A 10,354-nucleotide genomic window follows, 5' to 3' on the forward strand; every position below is an offset into this window, starting at 1 on the left:
CAAGGAAAGTGAAAGTGAAGTCATTCAGTTGTGTCTGACTCTTTGTGACCCCATGGACTGGAGCCTACCAGGCTCCTCAGTCCATGGAATTTTCCAGTTAAGAATACTGGAGTGGATTGTCATTTCCTTCTCCAGGGGATCTTCCCAACCCAGGGATCAAACCCGTGTCTCCCGCATTGAAGGCAGACACTTTACCATCTTGAGCCACCAGGATGCCCAATTTTGTATTGACATATAATTGACATACAATTAGCAGTGAAAAAGTGTTGTCTTCTATTTTTAGTTTATTACATATTTGTTTATTTCATCTTCCAGGCAACATGTAGTGGTTTGTTTACATAATGCAATGCTCATACCTTAGCAAAGAACTCTGATAAACAGGATGATATAATCTTTTAAAACTGTGGTGTTTTTTTTTTTTTTCATGAACCACAAAAGACAAAGAGGGTATTTAACCAGAGCTAAGAATAAGAAAAAAAAGGAAGGAGATTGGTGTGCAGAGAGTCACAGAAGAATCGAGAGTTGGTAATGAAGCACCATTATGTACTTTACCATGATTGTGTCCACTGTCCCTTACCTTTTTTACTGTTTTTTTTTTTTTTAGCTGTATTCAGATAAAATAGACAAATAACATGCATATGGTACAGGGCATGAAGATTTAATGTATGTTTACATTGTGAAATAATTACTACTATAAAGTTAGTTAACACATTCATCAATTTACATAGCTATCACTTTGAGTGTGCATACCATGAAAACCAAACAGTTAAGGTCTACTCTCTCAGCAAATTTCAATCTTATAATACACAACTGTTAACTAGAGTCACAGTGCATACTGGACCCCCAGAATTTATCATCGAGTAACAGAAAGACTGTGAACTTTGACCAACATCACCCATTGCTCCCACCTTTCAGCCTGTAGCAACAGCCAATCTATTCTCTATTTCTGTGTGTTTGACCAATTAGATTCTACATGCATATGAGACCGTACAGTACTTGTCTTCTTCTGTATGAATTATTTCATTTAGCACATGCCCCTTGTGGTTCTTCCCTGTTGTACCCAATATGACTTCTAACAGGCATGGACTCATACACTTCAGGATCTGAGTAACTGCCAGATCCTCTGCCTGATATTTTTTCATCTCCCAAATTGAATCCTTTTCTGATTTGACTGAGTATCCAAAGATGTCCTTCCTTTAGACTGGTTTTAGATATTTTTAATCTTGAATAATAGACCACTATGTGTTATCTCATGATGAATTTCAGGCTTATTATGAATTACTTGACTGTTCAGTTAATACATTATTAATACTAGCTTATATTTAGTAGTATTTAAACTACAAGATATGTTGTAGTACATAAAGAACTGCAAAGCACAAAGATCAATGAATAAAACGCACTATAAATCTTAGTGTAATAGTGCTTGAAAAAAACTGAACAAAAACTAACATATTGAAAAAGTCAGAAAAAATTTTCCCAGAAACTAATGCCATATACAAATTCTGGAAATAAAAAGAAGCATGACAGGTGGGGGAAATAGCAATACACTTCAATAGAAATTATATTTCTCATGTAACCTACCATTTAATTTTAATAAACCATCAATCACCATATATGTATGGATGTGTATATGTGCACATATACAAAATATAAATTTTTAAAACCATTTACTCTTCAATTTTTTCAGGGTCTGTTTCACATCCTTATTCCTTAGGCTATAAATCAGAGGGTTTAACATGGGAATCACAAGGGTATAAAACAAAGAGGTAATTTTGTCTTCATCTAGAGAGTAGGAAGAACTCGGCCTGAAATACATGAAGAGCATTAGTCCCTGGAAAATGGCCACAGAAGTTACGTGAGAGATGCAGGTAGAGAAAGCTTTGAACCCCCCTTTGGCAGAGTGGTCTTCAAGACTGATAGGATGATATAACAATAAGAGACAAGGACTCCTGAAATTGTACTCAGTTCAATGAAGCCAAAAGCAGTAAATATTAGTAACTCATTGACCTGTGTATCTGAGCAAGATAGCAATAGGAGAGGAGCAACATCACAAAAAAAGTGGTTAATCTCATTTGACCCACAGAAGCATAAGCGGAATGCTAATGTCATGTGTATCAGAGCATCTGCCATTCCCACCAAGTAAACCCCAGCCACGAGCAGGGAGCACACCCCGCTGGACATGCTGACCGCATAGAGCAAGGGGCTGCTGATGGCTTTGTACCAGTCATAGGCCATCAATGCCAGCAGGAGACACTCACAATCTATAAAGGTATAGAGCACCAGTAATTGCAGAGCACAGCCATAGAAGGGAATTGATTTGTTCTTAGCAAATAGGTCCACCAGCATCTTGGGGCCAACTGCTGTGGAAATGCTGAGGTCACTGAAGGAGAGGTGACTGAGGAAAAAGTACATGGGTGTGTGCAGCTGGGGATCCATTCTGATCAGGGTTATCATTCCAAGGTTTGCCAGAAGAATAATGAGATAAACAAGGAGAAATATGGTAAATAGGATCACTTTGTTCACAGCATTATCAGTAATTCCCAAGAAAATGAATTCAGTCATGAAGGAGCAATTCCCTCTATCCATCCTTCTTTCTGATGTAAACTTTTGAGAAAATGATCAAGAAATGTACACTTGCATGTGTAACACTTTTTAGCATCTACAAAATGTCATAAGACAGAATATATTTTTCCAAAACTGTCTTTTTATACTTAGAAAATTATTCAGTCATGCACCCAGTCTTTAAAGAGGCATAGCTATCTATTCTGCAATACTAAAGTATCTGAGAAAGACCTTTGAGAAATTGGATGCAAATCTAGATGTCATTCATAAGATTTGTTACTTTCTACAAGCTCTTCTCTGAGTGTTAGTTTCTTCATCCCAGGGAATAGATTTAGAGAAATTTAACTCCTTACATCTTGAGAAAAACCTAGAAGACACCACTGTTAGAGAGGCCAGACTGTAAGACATAGGACTGAGCATTTATGAGGGCTGAAAATAGTCAGATACAAAAAAACAATAACAATTTTTATGTTTCTCAAAAAAGCATTATTGGTTTCAGAGAATTTGACTCAGTTCCAGAACAGTGAGTATATAAATGACTATTAATAAAAATAATTATATTACTTGTTTTAGTTTATGTTATGTTCAGTATTTGCTGAGACATGAATTAAGTATTATTGACCTGGTATTCTAGAAATTTATTCTCAATTTCCCACAATGCTCATTACCTCTTTGTGTAGTGGTAGTTGTCGAAAGGTGAATCTCTTAATGAGTAGAAAAAAAGAGCTAAAAGGAAGTGAAAACAACAGAATTTATTGTATGTTTAGCATTGTTTTAGATTTTAAATGGCCTATTAGTTACTAAATTGGAAATAAGATGAGGGACAATGATGTTTCTAAACTGCATAGACTTTTCTGTTTGTAATATATGTGTATGTGTATACATGTTAATGTTTGTAAGAATAGAATGTAAGCAATGAACTTTTTTCCCTCAGAACTAAGTAAACATGGCATGTGGTTCACATGGAGATGAATTTGTACATGTTTTTATTTTTATTGTGGTACCTCTTCTATTTTAATAAAACAGAACATGCTTTAAATTCATGTATACATTTTTCCAAAGATAAAAAGAGTAAATATTCCCTGTGAATAAAGAGCAAAATAAAACAAATAAACAGTTGCATTGTGTATATTAACAAGTTCAGATTCTTGTGATTCTGAGATTGAAATATTTCTAACCATTAATTTCTGATTTTAATGAGTAAGCCGGCACAAAATCGTTCATTTACAATTTGTTTCCTCAAAATGGTAAGTATTTTCTTCTATATTCTTTAAGTTAGGAACTGGAAACCTACCTGAGATGAACAGGTCTTGGCTAGTTGAACAATAAGCAGATGGCCTCTTATTTTACCAGGTACATTGGGACTGAAATCTCTGTGTTCCTGCCCCTCGGCTTTGATGTTATGCAAACATTTAATTAATTATATTTCTGCTTCTGTATTTCCTGCTGAGAATTCAGAAGCTACTTAGCACAGGCTGAATTTTCATGCCTTCCTACTGTCATCAAATTGATCTATAGTAAAAAGAAAACCGCATTTTTTTTTTGTATGATGTGATTCACAGTTATCCTGAAATGGTTTTGTCCTTCTTTAGAGTAAACATACTGGAACTCAAAAAGATCCTCCCTTCATTATTTCCATTTCCTTAGATTTGTTCATAGTGTTTTAGAGTCTCCTTCACATCTCATTTAAGGATCTTACCACACTTGGTCCATGTTTTCTTTTTTACTAAAATGTAATGGTACATCATAAAATTCACCCTTCTAATGTATACAGTTCTTTGTTTTTCACTATGTTTTCAAGGTTCTTAGATTATCATCAGTATTTATTTCCACAACATTTTCATCACTATGAAAAGATATCCATATTTATTAGTTGTCACTTTCCATTCCTTCCTCCCTAAGCCCTGGCAACTACTAATTTACTTTCTGATTCTTTGCACTTTCCAATTCCTGGCCTCCTTTTAAACAGAATTATGTAACATGCTTTTTTGTTTGTTTGTTTGTTTTGTTGTTATTCTTTTCATCAGCCTTCTTGTCATCAATTAAATATTTTCAAGGTTTATCTATACTGCATGCATTGCATATTCATCATTCTTTGCATTTTTGCCATACTTCATCTGTTTTGACAAATAAAATTAGCAGAAATATCGTAAGTCATTTCTGGATCTTGTCTTGAAGAAGACAGTGTGTGAAAGCTATGAATTACCATGAAATTCCAACTAGCCATCTGATTTTACAATGTGGCACATTCTGAGATTACATGAACTGAAAGGGGAGAATTTGGGTTAATCTTTATAGACATTTTCATCTAGTGTCAATTATTAAAGAACTCGCAACCTAGACCATCTTTCCACTGAATATTTCATGCAATCTCAGTAAACATGTGAAAGAACAAAATAAGGAGTCAGTCACCATCCTCTTAAGTTATTTAGTTTTGAAATGCAATTTATGTAGGAAGAGATAACTAGAACAGTGTACAAAAACAAATCAGAGAAACAAGCTTTTGAATATACATAAATTAATGTATATTCAAGGGTTTTCCAGGTGGCTCAGTAGAAAAGAATCTGACTGTCTAGCAGGAGATGTGAGTTCGATCCCTGGGTTGGGAAGATCCCCTGGAGTAGGAAATGGCAACTCACTCCAGTATTCTTGCCTGGAATATTTCTTGGGCAGAGGAGCCTGGCAGGTTACCATCCATGGGGTGGCAAAAAGTCAGACATGACTGAGCACTCATGGTCAGTGGTCATTCTCTTAAGTTATCTGGTTATGAAATGCAGTTTATGTAGCAAAAGATATGTGGGACAGTGTGTAAAAATAAATCAAAGAAGAAAATTTTTGAATATATACATAAATCATGTATATTCAAAGATTGAGGAAAAATGTTTGAAAACCATATACATAGATAGATAGATGTAGATATGACAAATGACTTGTAGCCAAAGTATATGAAGAATCTTCACAGACAGTAAGACAACAAACAACCTAATAAAATTTGAACAAAGAATTTGAACAAATTAAGTCTCATCAAGATGATATATACAAAGAAACCCACTTCAGACCTAGAGACACATACAGATGGAACATGAGGGGATGTAAGGAGATATTCCATGCAAATGAACATCAAAAGAAAGCTGGAAAAGCAATACTCTTATCAGTCAAGATAGACTTTTAAAATAACAAATGTTAAAAGAGACAAGGAAAGACACTACACAATGACCAAGGGATCAATCCATGAAGAAGACATAACAATTGTAAATATGTATGCATCCAACAGAGGAACACTTCAATATACAAGGCAAGTGCTAATATCTATAAAAGGGGAAATTGGCAGTAACATAAAAATAGTGGGGAACTTTAGCACTCAAATTATACCAATGGACAAATCACTCAGGCAGAAAATTAGTAAGTAAACCAATTCTTAAATGACACAATAGACCAGATAGATTTGACATTTGTAGGACATTCCATCTGAAAGAAGCAGAATACACTTTCATCTCAAGTAAACATGGAACATTTTCCACAATAGATCATATCATGGGTCACAAACCAAGAATTGGTAAATTTTTAAAAATTGAAATAGTAACAAGCATCTGTTTCCAAAGACAATATGATAAATCCATTACAAGATAAAGCTGTAAAAAACACAAACATATGCAGGCTGAACAATATGTGACTAAACAACCAATGAATCACTGAAGAAAATGAAGAAATCAAAAAATACCTAGAGACAAATGACAACAAAAACATGACAATCCAAAACCTAAGTTGCTCGGCAAAAGCAGTTTTAAGAAGGAGGTTTATTTCAATACAGTTTTACCTCAGGAAACAATAAAAATCACAAATAAACAACCTCACATTACATCTAAAGCAACTAGAGAAAAAATAAACAAAACCTGAAGTTAATAGAAGGAACCAAAACATAAAGATCAGAGCATAAATAAATGAAAAATATAAGGAAAATAATAGCAAAGATCAGTGAAACTAAAAATTGGTTCTTTGAGAATATAAAGTTGATAAACCTTCGGTCAGATTCATCAAGAGAAGAAAAGAGAAGACCCAAGTCAATAAAATTAGAAATGAAAGATGAGAAGTAACAACTGACATTACAGATATTTTCCATCAGTCACTGATGATGTGTAAGACGGATGTGCTATGGAAAGAAGAAGGAAAGTTAGTGATGAGGACTGAAGTAGACAACCTAGAATACATTAGAGTCTTTTGATATGCTGTTCCCTATTTTTGTGGAATTTCAAGAATTTTCGTGGAATAGAAGAGTATCTCCATGCCATTGCCACAACTTGGATTTGAATTGTGAATTTCCTAAAAAAATACTCAGTTCTTCTTTAAGTTATCCGATTCCAGACATGGAAGCCTATTTTAATCAAATGTTGTCTGCTGCAATACTATTTTTGACTTCCATTTAAGGGGGTTATTTTTTTTTCTTTTATTCATATCATATTTGTTAATTCCAATAAAATGGACCAATATGTAGGTCAAATCAGTCTTTAGATGCTGTAATATACATCTGACATTTGAATGGAGACAAATTAACTAGATTACATGTCTATTTACTATCAATATCTGCCAATCCACTGATGCCCTGTTTGTCTTAGACTTTAATTTTCAGACAATATTTTTTATTAGGCTGTGTTTTATGAGCAACAGTTCCAAAAGAGTTTGGTGAATTGATAAAATATGGTAGGAATAGAAACATTTTATATAAAATAAGAATTTTATAAGTTTTTAGCTTTTTCCACAATGAAAAGTTTTCCTAACATGCCATAATGTCTCAAAAATGCCCTTAAATTTTTTATCCCATGATAATTTTGTGGATCATTTATTACTAAACTGCTTGGTTCATTAATGTCTACTACTAGTATCAGCTTAAATTAATTAGTATAGAATCTGTAAGATGTACTATAAAATATAAAAAACCTGAGTTCTGAAAGATCGCTCAGTAAATCTTTGATTTACTTTATGACAAAACCTTTAAGACATTGCATAATGTTTTAGTGAGACTGAAATAATGTTTGAATGACAAATGAAGCAAAAATTAGCATAAGTAGAAAAGTCAAAAGATTTTTCAAAAACGGTAAGTGCCATATATAAACCCTGCCCACATACTAAGCATGATATCTGAGGAAACCAACAGTGAAGATGTGCTTAGTCACTCGGTCGTATCTGACTCTTTGTGACTCCATGGATTGTAGCCCACCAGGCTCTTCTCTCTATAGAGATTCTCCAGGCAAGAATATTAGAGCGGGTTGCCATTTCCTCTTCCAGTCTTAACAGTGGAGTTTAATGCAAATAATTATTCACTTAGGAATTCAAGAAAATTGTTTCTCATGTGTCATGCCATAAAATTTTAATTACACAATTATTATACGTGTGTGGTTGTGTGCACATATGCATAATACAAATATTTAAAAATATAGTTAGGCTTCCAATTTTACTAAGGCCTCTTTTACATCCTTGTTCCATAGGCTAAATATCAGAGGATTTAGCAGGAGAATCACAAGAGTGTAAAATAAAGAGTTCACTTTGTTTTCATCTAGAGAGTAGGATGAACTTGGCCTGAAATACATAAAGAGCATGCTGCTGCTGCTAAGTCACTTCAGTCGTGTCCGACTCTGTGCGACCCCATAGACGGCAGCCCACCAGGCCCCGCCATCCCACCAGGCCCCGCCGTCCCTGAGACTCTCCAGGCAAGAACACTGGAGTGGGCCGCCATCTCCTCCTCCAATGCATGAAAGTGAAAAGTGAAAGTGAAGTCACCCAGTTGCGTGCGACTCCCAGTGACCCCATGGACTGCAGCCTACCAGGCTCCTCTGTCCATGGGATTTTCCAGGCAAGAATACTGGAGTAGGGTGCCATTGCCTTTTCCCATATCTATGCAGTGCTGCTGCTGCTAAGTCACTTCAGTCGCGTCTGACTCCGTGCGACCCCATATGCGGCAGCCCACCAGGCCCCGCCATCCCTGGGACTCTCCAGGCAAGAACACTGGAGTGGGCCGCCATCTCCTCCTCCAATGCATGAAAGTGAAAAGTGAAAGTGAAGTCACCCAGTCGCCTCCGACTCCCAGTGACCCCATGGACTGCAGCCTACCAGGCTCCTCCGTCCATGGGATTTTCCAGGCAAGAGTACTGAAGTGGGGTGCCATTGCCTTCTCCCACATAAAGAGCATAGTTCCCTGGAAAATTGACATTGCAGTTAACTCAAAGGTGCAGGCGGTAAAACCTTTGACTCTCCCCTCAGCAGAGTGGATCTTCAAGACTGAAAGGAGGATATAAAAATAAGAGCAAGGACTCCTGAAATAGTACTCAGTTCAATAAAACCCAAAGCAGGGAATATCACTAATTCATTGACCTGTGTATCTGAGCAGGACAGGGGAAAAAAAAAAAAAAAAGCAGAGGTAAATCACAGAAAAAGTGGTTAATCACATTTGACCCACAGAAATGTAAATGGAGTGCTAATGCTGTGTGTATCTGAGAAACTGCTATCCCCACCAGGAAAACCCCAGGCATAAGCAGGGAGCACACCCCGCTGGACATGCTGACCACATAGAGCAAGGGGCTGCTGACGGTCTTGTACTGGTCATAGGCCATCAGTGCAAGCAGGAGACACTCAGAATCGGCAAAGATACAGAAGACCAAGAATTGCAGAGCACAGCCATAGAAAGAGATTGACTTTTTCTTGGCAAATAGGAAGAATTATCAATAACCTCAGATATGCGGATAACACCACCCTTATGGCAGAAAGTGAAGAAGAACTAAAGAGCCTCTTGAGGAAAGTGAAAGATGAGAGTGAAAAAGTTGGCTTAAAATTCAACATTCAGATAACTAACATTATGGCATCTGGCCCCATCACTTCATGGCAAATATATGGGGAAACAGTGGTAACGGTGGCTGACTTTATTTTGGGGGGCTCCAGAATCTCTGCAGATGGTGCCTTCAGCCAAGAAATTAAAAGACGCTTTCTCCTTGGAAGAAAAGCTCTGATCAACCTAGACAGCATATTAAAGAGCACAGACATTACTTTGCCAAAAAAGATCCATCTAGTCAAGGCTATGGTTTTTCTGATAGTCATGTATGGATGTGAGATTTGGACTATAAAGAAAGCTGAGCACGAAAGCATTGATGCTTTTAACTGTGGTGTTGGAGAAGACTCTTGTGAGCCCCTTGGACTGCATGGAGATGCAACCAGTCCATCCTAAAGGAGATCAGTCCTGAGTGTTCATTGGAAGGACTGATGCTGAAGCTGAAACTCCAATACTTTGGCCACATTACATGAAGAACTGACTCATTGAAAAAGACTCTGATGCTGGGAAAGATTAAAGGCAAGAGGAGAAAAGATGACAGAGGATGAGATGTTGGATGGCACCACTGACTCGATGAACATATGTTTGGGTAAACACTGGGAGTTGGTGATGGACAGGGAGGCCTGGTATGCTGCAGTCCTTGGGGTCACAAAGAGTTGGACATGACTGAGTGGCTGAACTGAACTGAACTGGCAAATAGGTCCACCAGCATCTTGGGGCCAATGGCTGTGGAACAGCAGAGGTCAGAGAAAGAGAGGTGACAGAGGAGAAAATACAAGGGTATATGCAACTAGAGATCCATCCTAATTAAAATAATCATTCCAAGATTTGCCAGAATGTTAATAAGATAAAGAACAAAAAACATCATAAATAGGGTCACTTTAATCCCAGACTTATCAGTAATTCCCCTAAATATGAATTCAGTTAAGGAAGAGCAATTTTCTCTTTCCATTCTTTGGGGTTGTTGTCTAAAGT

At 36.6% G+C, this 10,354-nt stretch overlaps 2 pseudogenes; both read right to left on the reverse strand.

The window, feature by feature from the left end:
- Nucleotides 1-1,657: 1,657 nt before the first annotated feature.
- Nucleotides 1,658-2,586, reverse strand: LOC104996446 (annotated as a pseudogene).
- Nucleotides 2,587-7,997: 5,411 nt separating this feature from the next.
- LOC104996453 lies at nt 7,998-10,331 on the reverse strand (annotated as a pseudogene).
- Between the last annotated feature and the right edge of the window lie 23 nt (nt 10,332-10,354).

This window comes from Bison bison, unplaced genomic scaffold, assembly GCF_000754665.1.
Source record: "Bison bison bison isolate TAMUID 2011002044 unplaced genomic scaffold, Bison_UMD1.0 scf7180017851432, whole genome shotgun sequence".
NCBI classification, from domain to species: Eukaryota; Metazoa; Chordata; class Mammalia; order Artiodactyla; family Bovidae; genus Bison; species Bison bison.